General features: G+C 42.1%; 1 pseudogene; it reads left to right on the forward strand.

Annotated features, from left to right (window-relative positions):
• LOC102431877 overlaps positions 1 to 17,351 on the forward strand; it is a 101,857-nt pseudogene extending 84,506 nt beyond the window's left edge.
• The last annotated feature ends 1,373 nt before the right edge of the window (positions 17,352 to 18,724 follow it).

The following is an 18,724-nucleotide window of genomic DNA, read 5'->3' on the forward strand; positions in this document are numbered from 1 at the left end:
CCTTGAAGATCTGTCCTCCCTCTCCTCCCACTGTCTCCTAAGCCAACTAGTTCTAACAACAAGGCCTTTCTCCCTTGTTTTGGTTACCTAGATCTGTTTATGACTATCCCCAAATAGAGCAGTTAAAAAGAAAAGAGCAAGCATTGATTTTGCTTACAGCCCCGCAGTTTGATCAGGGGTCACTGGAGAAGGCTCATTGCTGCTGTACATGGTGTCAGTTGACAGGGTTCAGCTGGGGACTGGAGGACCTGCTTCCAGGACCACTCCTTCACACAGCTCTGGCTGTCACCTGGAGGCTCAGCCTCGACCCTCTCCACCTGGGCCTCAGCGGGCCTGGCTTCCTCAAGCACGGTGTCCGGGTTCTTAAGGGAGAGAGCTGAGCAGATGCTGTGCTGCCTTTTATGACCCAGCCTGTAAGTCACCTCGTGTCACTTCGTTCATACTCGCCACGCTCCACACTCTGAGGGAGTCACAAAGGCCTGTCCAGGTTCAAGAGCAGGACACTTAGATTCCACTTCTTAATTCAGGCCAGCAGATGGCAAGGCTCTGGAAGGTCACACTGGAGAGGAAATCTTATGGTGGGATACAAAATCCATGATTATTCCTGTTACGCCAGGCATGCTTCCTCCCAGGGCTTGGCCTTTGCTTTCTCTTTGTCTAGAATGTTCTTCCCTTAGATATGCACTTGGCCCAAATTCTCAATAGTTTTGGTTCTTTACCCAAATAGTTTCTTCTCAGCAAGGTTTTCCTTGGGTGTTCTGTGCAAAGAGAAAAATCACCCCACTTCCTTACCTCTTCCCTGCTTTCTTTTTCACCATCGAATTGACACCATCAACATGCTGTTTGCTTATTTATTTATTTATTTATTTATTTATTTTACTGTTCCTTCCATTAAATTGTAAGTGTCCATTAAGGGAAGGCATTTGGTCTGTTTTATTCATTGCTGTTTTTCCAGAGCGAGAAGAGTGCCTGGCACATAGTGTGGACTCAGTACATTTTTATTTGAGTAAATTAATGACCATCTGCCCTCAGAAGATGTAAGTGACCATTTGTTCTCATTTACTTTGGTCCTCGGGTCCTGATTGCAGAGCCAGGTACAGACACTCTCTGTAAATAAAGAAAGTGGTTTTAAACTTTCTCAATTGAAAAAAATCAACAATAAACCAGCTGCATTCCACTTACAGTCACTTATTCACAATGACCCCCCTCTCCTCATCTACAAAGTAACAGTGCCAGCCAATCTGGTTCTTAAATTCTGCTCCCACAATGCTACTCCTGTCTCCAGTGAGAGCCAGGAATTAAAAGAACAGAAAGAGGAAAAATCCCAGGGAATGCCCAGGAGATGAGGCACAGCTCGGACAGTAAACCTCTGCGTATCTGCCTAATCTTTTTGTGTTTTGTCATCTGAAGAAGTTGACCTGTAAATTATCTTCAATGTTCGCAATTCATATGTCTTAGAAAATGGGAAGAAAGCAGGGAGACAATTAACTTAAATTTTATTGGGCAGTTGATTGGGCAATTCTGGTCATTACTTATGTTGTCCGCCTTGAGCTTATTTGTACATTCTCCTGAGGTGTTTGGAATAAAGTAGTAACATTTCAAGGTAGGTTAGTAAAGAATGCTCTAAATTGGATGTGTTCTTAAATTTCACTTAAATATTATTCACTAAAGAATACAAGTTGTATCAGGTTGGAATGCATGGACCCCATCATCAGATATATTGTTCCAGAAGTTCAAATTGAGTCTGTTCTTAGATAAACTTATGATGACATTTCAATGTATGTAATTGGCAAATACTTTCCTCCTGCCAAAATAAAGAGAAACAAGGATCCAAATATCTTCAAGTTGGTGGACAGGATTGTGACAGCACCTGGGATGTGACACTGGAGTCAACTCAATAGCACACAGGTCCACATGGTTCGCCCTTGCTTCAGGACCCTGAATCTGGGGATGTCTATAGCAGAAGGTGTCAGTTCTCCATGTTGTCAGGGGCAAGGGTATAGGGCAAAGGGGATGACAGAGCCAGGGTTGCTTCCTTCTCAAGCAGGGGTTACAAGAATGAAAGGACATGATTTGAGCTCCTTCTCAGACTAGGTATGGCGACTATAAACTATTAATGTCATCTACAGGCAGAAGCACTTTGAATATAAATGAACCAGCCAATGAGCCTTTTGATTGGCATTTATATCTCTTTTTATAGAGATCACATAGAGTAGTGTTATAATTCTTGACAGATTTGATTGTAAAATATATGGGACAGTAAACTCCCTGGAAGAAAGAAAAGATTATTAATATTAATAATGGGCCAATAATACACAACAGATACCAGTAATATGTTTTGTATTTATATAGCTATTGTTTTAACTCATTGGAAAACACTATGCTTTATTGTTAGGAATGCAATAATAATAATAAGACACTACATTATCTAGGTTACAGAAAAGAAGACATTCAAGCTAATCCCTAAATCCAATTAATTTCTTTACTCACATAACAGAAAAAAAACAATACTCATTTGATTCTACTATTCACACTAATGTATTCAAAGAAATGTGCCTGATTAAAGACATAGATCAAAATCGAATAACTTGGTTCAAATGCAGCTGGTCCCAGAACCCTTTGGAAGTGTCAAGGAAGACTGGGGTTCTCTAAAAAATAAATAAGAGACCAGAGAAACAAAGTGTATTTATCTCACAGTGATGAGATCTTTTGTGTTTTTGTTTTTCCCCCTTCTATATGCAGGATGCTGAGTGAAGCAACTCAGCTCTGTCAACAAAAATACGGTTCTAATAAGAGTGTGTATTGTTATGGGGGAAACTATTTCACTAAAAGATGTACATCTCTTAGATTATACCTAGCACTTGGAAAATTGCAAAATGTTTTACCACCTCTATTTCCCACTTCCTCCTCTCTTCTCATGACTCTATCCATGGCTTCATGGAGAAAGGTAGAAGCAGAAAACAAAAAAGAATGGCTTTTGTGATTGGCTCAATTTATGGTTTACTTTTCAGTCAAAATAGAGCAAATCAATAAGTAAAGTTACATATATCAAGTCTTCATTTGAAAGGCATTTGGAATGCTTTAAAGACAAATATAACAGGCAGTAGAATATAGGTAAATATGTATAATATGTGGAAATTGTGATCCCCATAATACTAGTAAATAATGACCAGTACATTGAATTCTGAAAAGTCCTAGTCACTTGTTAGAACAAGAGTTAAATTGGATCTGAATTTTTTTTAATCAAAGAAGAAGAAACGAATAGCTGCACAGTTTACATAAGCACAACCACTCCTCTCAGAAAAAAACAAAAACAAAAACACCTGTTTTATTTTCTAAGATTTGAAAGAAGGCTTTGTTTTAATTTTATTTTGTATTTTTGCTGTTTTTGTTTGTTTGTTTGTTCGTTTGTTTGTTTTTTGGTCTTTCTTCCCCTGTGGGCTTTAAAAATCAGATTCTGATGATAGAGACAGAAATACATTCTCCCAGCCTATCCCCTTAGCAAATCGCTGTGGTTTGGAAAGCTCATCTTACAGGAGATGTTATGAGTCCCCATGCAGCATTCACCCCTGATACTGTGCACCTTCTATTTAGTGATGCCCCCATTAGCCTTTGCTGCATACACAAGCTACTCCAAAGCTTTGTGGCTTACACCAAATAACCACTTATTTGCCCACATATCATGGGATTGGTAAACTGAGCTAGACTAGACTGGGCCATTCTTCAGCTTGTTTTACCTAAGTTCACCTTTGTAGCAGCTGCACCTGGCAGCTGAGCTGGAACTGGATGGGTGAGAATGACTTCACTCCCATGGCTGGTGGTCGGCAGGCTGAAGTCTAGGGAACTTTTTCTTCCCCCTCTACTTGGCTTCTCCAGCAGGTTAGCTTGGGCTCCTTCAAACTGCTATCTCCTAGTTCCAAGTACAACACAAAAGAGCAAGTCTCAGTGTGCAAGCACTTTTCTGGCCACTCTTTGCATTACATTTGCTTTTGTCCCATTGGCCAAAGCAAGTCATATAGCCAAGCTCAGATTCAAAGGTTTGATCAGACTTTACCATGAAAGGCAAGAACTGCAATGTATTTACGGCTATTTTTTAAATTTTAATTTTTTTTGCATTCCACTGCTAGTTCAATATTACTGTTGCTGCTGGAGAGAAGAGAACACCTTTCCCCTGTTTACACTGTAGCCTGAAGGAAAGAACTATAGCTTCCATTTCTTGCATAAAACTTGGTGTTGCACAATGAGGTCAACTGTGGGGCCTATGAAACCCTCTTTTAGAAAGCGAGGATATACCTCTCCAGTTGATGTGGGAGGAAATGAGAAACCTTATGATTTAAGAGGTGTGGGGAGAGTAGGTAGAAATGTGTAGAAATGATGCAGGTGAAAATTGTGTGTGTGAATGTGTGGGCATGCACACATATAAGGTGAGAGATGAATAAACTTGTATTTCGGTGTTAACCAGTTTTATTTTATTTTATTTTTTTAGGACAAAGGAGAATTATGGAACAATTTTAGACATTTATAAATCTTTTTTTTCCAAGTCCACACCAGGACTTGTTGTGGGATAATATAGAGCTAAAAACATTAGCACAAAGCACTCTTTCTCTGGCAGACCTTTCCAAGGTGCCTTCTTTTCTTTCTGGTAGTCCCCTGAGGTATCTCAAATATTCCCACAATCACAATCTTAGCTACCGTGTGGTGTCTACCATTTTCCCTGCTTCAGTTCCCTGCAGGGATGTCAGCTGCTAAGGCTGCTGATGCTGGCAAATGCTTTTGAAGATTCTGGGGTCTCAGGTGCTGATGAAGGCTTTGTCTCCACTAGTGATGAAAGTGCTAGCACCAGCATTGTTGGGTCTGCAGGTGCCGCTTTGTGTTTTTATAGCTTGTAAAGGTTTTCCTACAATAGCAGCCTATAGATTTTGCTGGCTGCTATTTTGGATTCCTTGACTCAATTGGAGCAGTTTTCCTGCGGTAGTTTTTATAGTTTATCATGCAAAGAGACCTGCTTCCCAGTCCTTCCTATAAACCTTATATCGACTACGTTTGGCCATTAAAAGCTGTGTATCAAGCAAATAAGAGTCTGTGGGTCACCTGAGTGGCTACAGCTTGTGAATCTACCTGTGGTCAGTTGTGGGTAGTTGGTGGCTTTGTTGATCTCGGCTGTGTCATCTGACATGTCTGATGGGCTTAGTTGGAGACCCGTGGCTCCACTCCATGTCCCCTCTCATCCTCCAGCAGGCTGCCCCAGGATTTCTCTCAAGGCAGTGCCAGAGTTCCAAGAGAGAGAGCAAGTGCTCAAAGCCTCTTGAGGCCCAGGCTCAGTTTACAATGTCACTTCTCCTGTTCAGAGCAAGTCAGCAGACCAGCCAGATCCAATAGGTGAAGAAGTAGATTTTCTCTCTTACTGGGAGGAGCCATAAAATCACATCACAAGGGACATGGATATGGGAAAGGCAGAGAATGGGAGCCATCTGTGCAGTTAATCTAACTGCCACATACCCCATCCACCTCTTAGTCCTGGGGTGAGGATAGGTTGGCAACTCAGACAAGGTTAACTACATTTTAGAAAGATTAATTTGGCAATCCTTCTAAAAAGGTGGAGGATAGATTGATTTAGGTAATGGTCAGAGAGGGTGGTATAACTAGCAAAATGGCTTTTGCCTTAAGAAATGATGAATCAGAAGGGATGACAAAGAAGTTACCCATGGTGTGACTGACTTGTAGTGAATGCCTGGAGGGGTGTGTTGAGGTGAATAATGTGGCCACTTTTCTGGCTGAGGTGAACACAGAGCCTTGTTGGATCGGCCATGTTCACATGGTCATTGGAGGGAGGAGTGGCAGACAACACAGGGCCAGATATTTGCCATCTTTGTCCTGTCAAGGGCAGCAGCAGTGAAGTTAAAGAGTTTTTGAAATCAATTAGGAGGCAGAATTTAAAAAGTATTGGTGATGAAGTGCAAATAAAGGCAAACTATTATTCTAGAATAATCCTAGAATTTGGATTCAGGTAACAGATGGGTGACAATATCATTTCTTCACCATTCTATTCTTTTTATATAAATATTAGATTTGAGCCTCTATTATATAGGTAGGTCCTTTATCCTATTGTAGAAAGAGCCCATTGTTTTTCTTGTTCTCTGTTGGTGCATAACAAACCATCCAAAAGCTTAGAAACTGCGATAGTAAATTTTATGTCAACTTTGCTGGGCCATGGGCTGCCCAGATATTTGGTCAAGCATTATTCTGGTGTTTCTGTGAGATTAACATCTTTATTGGTAGAGTAAGTAATGCAAAGTGCCCTCTCTAATGTGGGTGGGCTTCATCCAATCAGATGAAAGCTTGAATAAAACAAAAACGCTGACTGTCTACCTCCCTCCAATCATCTCCATCCCCCCACCCCTGAGTCAGAGAGAATTCCTTCTGCCTGACCACCTTGGAACTAAGACATCGACTTTTTCTTGCCTTCTGAAACATCGGCTCTTTGTGGGTCATAAACTTCCTGGCCTTTGGACTGGAACCACACCCTCAGCTCACCATTGGCCCTCCTTGGTCTCCAAGGTGCCGACTCACCTTGCAGATCTTGGGACTTGTCAGCCTCCATCATCATATTCGCCAATTTCTTAAAATGAACAAACAAACAAACGAATAAATAAATAAATGAATAAATAAATAAATAATTCTAAATGTTTGTACTCACACCCACACACAACAACCATTTTACTTCTCAGAATTCTGTAGGTCAGACATTTAATAGGATGGAGTGGGGATGCGCTATGACACCTTGGGGCCTCAATCTGCCTCCCTCTGGCCTCTCTCTCTCAACGTGGTCTCATCGTGCAGAAGATTAGTCTGAGCTTAAGAGTTTGGCAGATGCCTCAAGAGCAAGTTTTCCTAGAGGATACACATTGCTTAAGCCTCTGTTTCTATCATGTTTCCTTATATTCCACTGGCCAAAGCAAGTCTGATGGCCAAGCCCTGAGTCAGTGTGTGCAGCCACCAAAGTTAAAGCCTGTCACATTGTGGGGGGGGGGCATGTTGGTGTTGCATCTTGGGCATATTGACTCTGATGGATCCATGTGATATCAAAGTAGGAAGAGTCAGGTGACAATATGGGTCTGAGGCTAAGTATAAGTGATTTAGCTCGATGGATACATTTGGAAATCATGAATATATAGGGGCAATATGAGAATATTTCACCATCAGTACAGCAACTAATTAGAACAGATACTGCTTATAGCCTCAAAGCAGAATCTCAGGGGTCCCTTGTTATGTGGCCTTACCCCTTAGTTATTGGATTATTGGGAGGTGTCAGGAGTCCCAGGAAAAGAAGCAAGACAGTCAGAATAATGAGAGGATGTGGGGGGGGGGGGCAATGGGCACCAACTACTTACTAATTGGTAGAAATATTACAATGTTTTATAACTGTTATGAGTATCAGCATTATACCAGGCAATAGCTGAAACCATTGTTAACCATTGGTAGTTTGGTTAACAATGTACTAGGGCAGCTTTAGATTAAACTTAGCCAATATTTAACTATTTTGGTCTACAAAAATTATAATTTTGTATACTGCAACCTAATCACCAATGAAACAAAAATAGGTCTAAAATGGATACCAAAATTTACTTAATTGGCAGGTGAAAAAGAAGAGTTTCCAAAGGAAATGGAAAAGAATGGCCTATGGAAGGCAAAGGGGGAGTACAAAAGAGGAAGGGAACAGGCAAAGGTCTTGAATACCATACAGTAGTGTTCGCATAAGATGAGGACCAAATGGCCTTTGTATTTGGCAACTAGGAGCCTTTTTCAGTTCAATTTTGGGAAAAGCTCGGGTCAGAAATCATGTTATAGAGGCTTATGAACCACCTGGAGGTGAGAATTGACAAAAATGAGTTTAGAATAATATTTCCCAAAGCTTTGCTGATAGTAAGGGGAGAAAGGGGAATTGATTGGGAAGTAGGGTTAGGGGAAATTATATTTTTAGATGAAAAATATTTGCTCACCATTATATAAGGGATGGACAGGTACTTAAAGATTCTTCAGCTTATTGTTGTAAGATAATTGGTCAAAAAGGAAGAGTGGAAAGAGCAAAGTCCTGGAGTTGGGAGCCTGTGGTCCTGGTTCCAGTGTGTCCAGCCTTGAGGGCCTGTTTGGCCACTTCATACATGTCGTTTTTTGTAAATAGTAGTTCTCATCTTGATTGCATAGTAAGGTGGCCTGGGGGAGCTGTTCAAGTTCTCCATGCCCAAATCTCACCCGAGACTGCTTACATCAGAACCTCTGGGGTGCACCCAGTATTCAGGATTCTTTTAAAGCTCCTAGGTTATCACAGGTGTGTTCAAGATTGAGAACCACTGCTTCAGAACGTTAGTTATTTGTTTCCTATTGCCTCAGCTTTGGTGCTTTAGCCAAAATTCTGAGACAACAGATAACATCCCACTCATCAGTCATGACTATCGGAACAGGCCACTCCCTGACAATGGTGGCTGTTGCAGACCTTCTCTCAGGACAGTGATTCTCAACCCTTGCTGTGGACTAGAATCTCCTGGCACTTAACAACATACTGATGTCTGGACTGCACCCAGAGACTTCTATGGTCTGGGATGGTGTTATGGGATGTTGTCTCTCAAAAAAAGTTATGTTGAAGTTCTAACCCCAGGTACTTTAGAATATGACTTTATTTAGAAATAGTATCTTTAAAGATGTAATCAAGTTAAACTAAAGTTGTTAGGGTGACCATAATCTAATAGGACTAGTCTTCATAAAAAGGAGTAATTTGAATATAAGACATGTCCTAAGAAAAGATTATGTGAAGAGACATAAAGAGATGACCTTGTTAAGATGGAGTTATGCTGGCACAAGGAATATCTAGATCTACCAAAAGCTGGGACAGCTGGCTAGTGTGGCTCAGTGGTTGAGTGTCGAACTATGAACCAGAAAGTCACTGTTCAATTCCTGGTCAGGACACATGCCCAGGTTGCAGGCTCGATCCTCCATAGGGGCCCTGAAGGAGGCAGCCAATCAATGATTCTCTCTCATCATTGATGTTTCTATCTCTTTCTCCCTCTCCCTTCCTCTCTCTGAAATAAAACAAAACAAAAAAACACATACAAAAAAACAAAAGAAGCTGGGCCAGGTAAGAAGGGATCCTTCCCTTATGGGTCTCAGAGGGAGTATGGCTGCCACCTAGATTTTGAAATTCTAGTCTCTGTAACAGTGAGACAATACATTTTTTATGTTCTAAGTCGCCCAGCTTGTGGTACTTTGTCACAACAGCCCTAATAAATTAATACAGATTGGTTTGGGTACTGGTAGTTTTAAAAGTGGCCCAGGTGATTCTAACATGCCAGGATTGATTTTCACAACTATTAAGGCTAAGAAATGTGTAGTAGGGGGTAACCTGGGTAAAAAATACTGTCAAAATCAGGTTAGAAGCCATGCAAATAGAATTATCACTGTATAACATTTAAAACTTAGGAACATGTGAGAAATTTTAATACCTACTTATATATTTCTTCTTAACTTAGGCTTCACATTATAAAAGAGGCACTTTCTGTCTTGCTCCTCTGCAATTTCTTGCCTTGAGCTCATTTTTTATGTAATTTCTCACCTTGAGCTTCTGGATTTCCACTGTGTGCTTTATAGGTCTCCTCATGGTGTAGCCTTTAGTTGTCATGCCTCAGGGCACTGTCTTGCACCTATCCCTCTCGGACTTTATCCTGTTCATTTAGAATGTAACATTTCTCCAATTTGTCAAAGTTACTTAGAATTCTGATCCTGCAGCCCAAAATTCTAATTCCCATTAGTCAAGGAGAGTCCCCAGGACAATTGAATTAAGAATTATATGAACTCTGGGAGGAATCAATTTGGAGAAGATCAGATAATGGAAGGTTTATTATATTATGCAATGCATTAAAGTGTAAAGATGTATGAAAGATAAATGGTCAATGTATGAATTATACAAAGAGTTCCTTAAACAAGACTGTGAGACCAATCCCTGCCCGGGCATAATATGAGATGTAAAAGCTTGTCACTGTCACTCAGAGTGTGGTCCACAGACCAGCAGCATTGACAATACCTGGGAGCTTTTTAGAACTGTAGCATCTCAAACTCCATTCCAGACCTACTGCATCTGAATCTGCATTTTTACAGCATTTCTAGGGAAGTGCATGTATATTACATTTGAGAGATAGCCGTGTAGAAATGGTTCCTGCCTTGAAGAGCTCACCATGGTTGAGGAGGCAAGATACAAACTTGGTAGATCAGTGCTTCTCAAAGTGTAGCCTGGAGAACCATTTGTATTTGAGTGACCTTTAATACTTGGTAAAAGAAAGGATACATTTGGCTCCTTCACAGCCCACTTAATTAGAATCTTTGGGGATGGGTCTCAGAAATGTACATTTGTGACAAGTTCTCCAGGTGACTTTGATGCACATTAAAGGTGGAGAGTAATTGCTCCAAAACAATGGCAATTTATTTCACTTCAACACACCTGAGGAATAGGACACCCTTCCATTAGTAACAGTAGTTCATACCGGCAGCATTCTAGAAGGGGCAGCTGCTCTCTGCTAGACCAGTGTCATTCAAAGGATGGTCCACAGATCGATAGCATGGATCTCCCCTAGGAGCTCTGTAAAAAAGCAGAATTTCAGATTTCACTCTGTATCTACTGTTATGGGCTGAATTGTGTCCACCGCAGTTCAGAAACTTTAAGAAGTTCTTAGGTTAAAATGAGATCTTTAGGGTGGGCCTGATCCAGTATGACTGGTGTCCTTATAGGAAGAGGAAATTGTGTGTATGACTGGTGTCCTTATAGGAAGAGGAAATTGTGTGCACAGAGTAAAGACGATGTGAAGCAGGAAAAAACAATCCTGCCCACACCTTAATTTTGGACTTTGAGCCTCTAGAATTGTGAACAAATAAATTTTTGTTGGCTAGGCCACCCAGTCTGTGGCACTTTGTGATGGCAGCACCCTGGTAGACTAATATGCCAACTAAATTAGGATCCTCATTTGTTTTTAATCCTCACCTGAGGATAAGTTTTTCTTGATTTTTAAAAAGAGAGAGGAAGAGAGAAAGAGAGAGGGAGAGAGAGAGAAATATTGATTGGTTGTCTTCTGCATACTCCTCAGCTGGGGATTTGAACCTGCAGCCTAGGTATATGTGCTGACCTGGAGTTGAACCCACGACCTTTTTGCTGTACAGGATGATTCTTCAACTAACTGAGCCACCCTGCCAGGGCAGAATCTGCATTTTCAACAAGATCTACAGGTAATTCATACATATAAGAAAGTTTGAGAGGCGCGCATCTAGGACAGTGGTTGTCAAACTCTCAGGGACCTTGAGAGTTTGTTAAAATACAGACATCTGGCCCCACCACAGAGATTCTGCTTCAGTAGGCTGGGGTGGGGCCAGAAAAACTGCATTTCTAACAAGCCCTCAAGGGGATGCCACTGTCCTTAGTCTGCTGCCCACACTTGCTATTTGGGCCCAGCAGCATCGACCTTACCTGGTAACTAATAGAAAAGCAAATTTTGAGTCCCCAACCTGGACTTACTATATGACCATGTTTTCTAACCCTATAGAGCAGCGGTTCTCAACCAGTGGGTCGCGACCCCTTTGGGGGTCGAACGACCCTTTCACAGGGGTTGCCTAAGACCATCGGAAAACACATATATAATTATGTATTGTTTTTGTGATTAATCACTATGCTTTAATTATGTTCAATTTGTAACAATGAAATTTGGGGTCACCACAACATGAGGAACTGTATTAAAGGGTTGCGGCATTAGGAAGGTTGAGAACCACTGCAGAGAGTCTGGGGCTGGGCCCAGAAAAGTGATTCTGAAGTTCAAGTTTGAAAGCCGGTTGGTCAACACAATCTCTGCAAAAGGTTCCCCCTGCAGCAGGGAACCTGTGAATGTGATGTGGAGGCTGACTTAAGATTCTATATGCGATCTTAAAGTCAATTGTCACTTGAAACACCCCTTGCCCCCCAGGTGAATATTTTGACATTTTCCTGGAAGGCATGCTCTCACCCCTCCATTAAGAATCTCTGCCAGGAAATGACTGTGGGCAGTAGCTAAGGCAGTGGTTCTCTGCATCAGAATCACCTGACTATTGGACATCACCCCAGCTTTTGTTTCCCTTGGTTTAGGATAGTGTCCCAGAACTTATCTTTCTCAGCAAATTCTTAGTTGATGCTAATGATCAAGGCTTGTAAAATATTGCTTGTAAAATATTGGGATATGAGTCAAACCTTGATTTCACGGATCTGTGCTCTGCCTAATAGCACTTCAAGCACTGTATTTTCCCCTTCTCTGGCTTGGAGCACAGATACAATGCCTGGAACTAAAGCAGCCTTCATGGGACCACAAGCTTACATACCTAAAGATGGATGGGTAGCCAGTTAGAAACACAGAGCCGATGCCAATAGCCCTCTACCCCATATGCTGCATTATGCGGGATAGTTATATTTATTCTTTGAGCCATAGTGAATTGAGTTGTCTGTTAATTATAGCCAATATCATTTCTAAATGATAACAAACTTATCTGTATAATGATAATAATAATAATAATTTAAAAAACCCACAGCAAGTAACCTAACGTAACCAGGTTTCTTTCTCTTAAGTTAGAACATAAAACAATAATAATAAATAAATAAACCCCAACAACATAGGAAAACTATAAAACTACCACCTACCATCATTATCATGGTATAAAATAAAGGGCATTTTACTAGTAACCTACACAAAAAGGCAGAAAAATTTAATCGACTAAATGTAGCTTCCAAAACATCTTTGCTTCCTATTTTGATGAAGATGAGTGAAAACTTGTCAGAGATCTCCAGACATCTTTAGACAGACTCATAGTTCAGGCAAGCCAAGGTATTTATTTACTGAGTAGTTTCTATGTAGCTTACATCACTAATTACTAATAGATAAAACTCATTTAACTTTTCATACTTATGTTTGAATTTGACTGTGTATCTTCCTGGCTCACACTAGACCTCTAAGTTTAGTCAACACCTTCCCTTCAAAGTTCCTTTGACCAGTTCATAAATTGTTCTCACTTGCTGTGTCCTGATACATGTGTCTATATAAACACACATATGCTCATTTATCCATCAGCAAGGAAAGAATTAAACAAACAGTAGTGTCACAGAAAAACTCAAAAATGGCATGTGTATCTTAAAATATGCTTTACTGATATGCTCATTGGGGAGAAACTGCTTTGCTCAAACAGAAACCCAGCCTGATTTTTTTTTTTTTTGGTTACAAAATAATTAGTTCTTAAGTCAGCTTTTAATCTTATGTTAATGAGACCCCCTACAGTCTTGGCTCCTACCTTCAAATTAGAGATTGATCTATAATTAATAAGGCTTCTAATGGCAGTACCTGAGACAAAGGAGATCATTGGGGCAGCTGGGAAGAGAGAGCTGAGCAGTGGAGAAAGGGCATTTACAGTTGCATGCTTACCACATACTAAGTTGGCTCCTGGTGACAGAAGCAGGTGTCTCAGGGCGGCAAGTCTGCTGGCTCAAGCTCCTCTAATAAGGAAAGCAGCTAAGCTGCCTCTCTGAGCTCTTAGGAGGGACTTTGGGTGCCTGCTTGGCCCCGGCATGAGATTTCACCCTAGCTTGAAAAACTTGCTTTGAATTGCTTTTTTTAAAAAGCACCAGGTGAAGGAATCATTTTTCCCCAGCCATTTTTGGAGCCCTGTTACTCCTCTGTACTGTAGTTTTACAGCCTCAAAATTTCCAGCGATTGAAAGAGAGAAGCACTTGCTGATTAATTAAAGCCTAATTTTCTATTCTATCATAATTGCAGCAGTAGAGGGGGAAAAAAGTAAGACTTATTATTCCAAAAATGAAAATGATACCCGGACTGTTTGGGCTTATTATGAGCTCTGTGCTACAATTTGTTTTCAATTGAATCAACAGAATAAACATGGAAATGAGCTCTGTGAAATAATTTATTTTTAAAGGATCTTAATGAAAGCCTGCATCATTTCATTTTAAAATTTTTAGACTCTGCCTGGATAGACTTAATAAAGACAAAGGAAAGAGGAGTGTAGGTTTTGTGGTAGATCAGAGGCAAACCGACGGTCAACCTGTGTGTGGTTTTATGACCATGATTTCTAACCCTTTTAAGGACTCCAAAGTGGATCCCCTGTTAGCTCAAAACACAATTAATTTCAGTTCACTTTAAATTTTTAGGCTGAGCACAGTCCTGGAGGGTCGGGGCGGGGGGCTGAACTGAAACATACCGGGAAGCATTAGCGAGGCTGGCTGCTTTGGCTCTGTCTCCTGATTTGGTCCTGAGCATGTGGGCTGGGTGTGAAGGCCGTCAATGTGACAGGTGGTGACCCGGCACCCTGTGATCAGAGCTGGCTCTCCCAGTGCAATTACCTGCCTCACTGGTTCTAATGGGAAGGAAGGGTTGGTTTTATCTCTTCACTTTCTGCTGAGTAATTTACAAATCTTTATAACCACTAGTTGTGAGGGGGGGCGGGTAAGAGGGGAATGGTCAGTGGGGGACGCCTGGGGAATTTTAAATTTGCACTTTGTAACTGTTCCATTTAGGTTGGTTAAGTGCAATATAGTGCTAAGTGTAAAAGAAGTAGGTTACAAAGTTGTATATGTATATTTACATTTATAGAAAATTTATTTATATTTATTGTATATCTTATATGTTCTATATATTTTATATTTATGGTATATATAGATACCTGTGCATATATATGCATGTAAAATACATAATTTATATATAATATATGCATATATTTATATAAATGTTATATGTATAACATATACATATACACTTCATATTTTAAACATACTTTATGTATATAGCTATGACACATATGAGTATCATATAAATACAGTGTCTTTATAGATACATGTATACCATATACCATAAGTTTTTATGCATATTTACATTTTAAATATAACATATGTAAATATGTATATATGTGTATATTTATATTTATAAAAATACTTCTAATCTATATATCAGTGTTTATGTGTGTGTGTGTGTGTGTGTGTGTGTGTGTGTGTGTGTGTGTGTGTGTGTGTGTAGATAGGATATAGAATATACACCAAAATATCAAATAGATAAAGTGGTCATATCTGGAAAGTAGCATTGTGGATAATTTTTATTCTCTTTGTGACTTTCTATATTCTCTAAATAATCTACAAATATAAAGTGTCACTTTTGCAATCATAGAAAAGTCATTTAAAGGAAAGAGAGAGGAGCCCGCCTGCAGGTCCAGCATATCCTCAGGACAATTATTTTCCTGCCGTGATGAGTGAGAGTTCCTGTTCTCCTGATCAGGGTCCCTGCCTTCATCTCAGATTGCTGACTGTGTCTGTATCGTCTGGGGCCAAGCAGCATGCTGTGCAAGCTACATGGGTTTGGAGGAGTCTAGGATTGGTCCCTGTCCTCCTTCCCTTCCATTTGCATGCATGAGCTCACTCATCTGATAGGATCACAGAGAATCATGGGGGTCCCTTAAATGTTCTTGGTGTTCACTGATGCTAATACGATTTATCACATGCATGTCTTCCTTCCCTCAATCTTTCATGACAGACAGGGGGAAATGAAACTAAATCTGATAACACACATGTTACACAAGTTCCAGACCAGTATTTTCATGTGTACAAGAACTAGGTCCCTGGGCATCCCCCTTCCACTGAGATTCTGATTCTGTAGGTCTGAAGGGGATCCAAGGAACTGCATTTCCAACAAGTTCCCAAGTGATGCTCAGGGTGTTGGTCTCTGGACCACTGTTTGAGGGACCAGGTCAAATGATTCTGAGTCTGGACCCGCTTCAGCAGCATCAACACCAATGACTTTGTCAGAACCACAGATTATCAGAGGTGTTGAGCCAGGATTTGCTTTTTCATTAGGTTCCCAAAATATTCAAGTGCACATGGCAAAGGATGGTGAAGCACCTGGATGGACACTGGCGAGAAAGACACGGTTACTCTACAGAGGGATGAAACCCAGGGCATGACGGCAGCGATGCTGTCCCATGCCTGCAGCCCCGCAGCTGTGGGGCTGTGGCCTGCCTGAACGGAGAGCCAGCGACCTGCTGAGAAGAGTGTCAACACCACCAAGTGCATTCCTGTACCTGTTCTGAGCATGTCACTGAGACTGTCAGTTGCCAGGGTTGTAAAATGAAGGCACTGAGAGCCAAGACAAACACATATATCAAGATACCTGTTCGTGGTGAAGAGCCCATTTTTGTTATTACGCAATGGATAGATGCTGCCCTGGCCAAGAGAAATCCTCTCGGCTGCAGAGCACTTCTCCATGATCCCTGCACCTGGAAACAAAAGTGGCCCTGCCCTGGGAGGGTTATCAGTTCTAATCTGCCCACCAAACTGCTGTTCAACTGAGGGTCCCACATGGTGTGGTAGGATTAGTAGTTGGACCCAAAGGAGCAACTATTCAAGTGATTCAGCAGCAAACCCACGCATACATAGTAACTGAGCAGAGATAAGGAGCCTGTCTCTGAAGTAACTGGGATGCCTAGAAATAGAAATGCATACTGTCATGCATACAGGAAACTACACTGAGCTCAAAGAAGAGAATGATTTCCATTACAAAGGTACTGATAGAGCTTTGAAAGTGGCACTCTTAGCTCTAAGTGGCTCGCCTCCAATCCAGCTCCTCCTAGCCTTGAAAGACTGATACCCAATTATCGAAATGATAGTCCCAGTCCTCTGGGTAGGGATTCCACAGATTCTGCTAGAAACAATAGACTGACTGACTTTATCCAACAAGCCCCTTTACCACAGGAAACTTTTGTTCTGGAGACACACTACAACCTCTGTAGGCTCAGAAGATCTTGCAGCTGATTCTCCTACCTTTAACTCTTTACCAACATCCATGCAAACTGTTTGGACTCCATTTGAAGCAGTTAACCCACTTTCTGGCTTTGGGGGCCATCCTTCTGGTGACATGAAAACTCAGCGTAGAGGAAGTCTACCTCCTACATTTCCTGAGAACATTGAACACCCATTTGCTTGGAGGATTAGGAGCGACCCACCTGGTACAGGCAACTATGTTGGCCTGGTTCCAATATACACCCCTGCTTTTTCTAAGGGTACTAATACTAGTAGTTACCCATCTTCCAGTGGTGGAGGATCCACCTCTAGCTCACCTCTAGAATTAAGACAAAAGCAGGACTGTTTGATTTGCTTTGAGAATGAAGTTATTGCTGCCCTAGTGCCATGTGGCCACAACCTCTTCTGCATGGAATCTGCCAATAAGATCTGAGAAAGGAGAACACCATCATGTCCAGTTTGCCAGATGGAAATTACTCAGGCAATCCAAACTCACTCTTAACACATCCATATGCAGTATATACATATGCTGAATATATAAAAGATAATATACTACATATATGTGTGTGTGTATATATATATACTTATATATATATAATAAAAGCATAATATGCTAATTAGACCAGACAACCGAATGACCTTCTGAACGAAGCCAGGTCTGTGAGGGCCAAGCCCCTTGCACGAATTTCATGCATTGGGCCTCTAATATATATATACTAGAGGCCCGGTGCACAAAAATTTGTGCACTCGGGGGTCCCTCAGCCCAGCCTGTGCCCTCTCGCAGTCTGGGACCCCTCGGGGGATGTCCACCTGCTGGCTTAGGCCTGCTCCCCAGAAGATTGTGCCTAAGCTGGCAGTGATACATCCCTTGGGGGATGTCTACTTGTCAGCGGGCCGAAGCTGCAGTTGAACAGCCATAGTGCTGCTGAGGAGGCAGGAGAGGCTCCAACCATCGCCGCTGTGATGCCGTCAGCCTGGCTTGTGGCTGAGCGGAGCTCCCCCTGTGGGAGTGCACTGACTACCAGGGGGCAGCTTCTGCATTGAGCATCTGCCCCCTGGTGGTCAGTGTGTGTCATAGTGACCAGTCATTCCCAGGGTCAATTTGCACATTACCGCCCTAGTGGGTTTGGCTTAGTGGATAGAGTGTCGGCCTGCGGACTGAAGGGTCCCAGGTTCGATTCCCGTCAAGGGCATGTACTCTGGTTGCATACACATCCCCAGTAGGGGGTGTGCAGGAGGCAGCTGATCGAAGTTTCTCTCTCATCGATGTTTCTAACTCTCTATCCCTCTCCCTTCCTCTCTGTAAAAAATCAATAAAATATATTTGAAAAAAAAAATTGCATGTGCACATTACCCTTTTATTATATAGGATAGAAGACTGGTGCACGGGTGGGAGCCAGCTGGTTTGCCCTGAAGGGTGTCCCAGATCAGGGTGGGCAGGGGACCCCCAGTTCCCTACAATGGCCCATGCTGCTCCTGCTCATGATCGCTGGCTCTGCCCATGCTCAGGCCTAACACCTCTGGCCAAGGCATTAGGCCTGGGCAAGGGACCCCCAGCTCCCCACCATTGTCAACTCGGCCCCTGCTCCCTGTGATTGCCAGTTCAGCCCTAATGCCTCTCACCCAGGCATTAGGCCTGGCAGGGGACCCACAGCTCTCCAAGGGATCTCCTGCTCCACCCCTTCCCAGGCCTAATGCCTGTGGCCAAGGCATTAGGCCTGGGCAGGGGACCCCAAGCTCCCACCATCAGCGACTCTGCCCCTGCTCCCCATGATCGCTGGCACCGCCCCTGCCCCAGCTGCAGCCGCCCCGTGATCGCTGGCACCGCCCTGCCAGGCCAGAGGCGTTAGTCCTGGCAGAGGACCCCCCCAGCTG

The sequence above is a fragment of the Myotis lucifugus genome, unplaced genomic scaffold (genome assembly GCF_000147115.1).
Source record: "Myotis lucifugus unplaced genomic scaffold, Myoluc2.0 scaffold_42, whole genome shotgun sequence".
Taxonomy (NCBI): Eukaryota; Metazoa; Chordata; class Mammalia; order Chiroptera; family Vespertilionidae; genus Myotis; species Myotis lucifugus.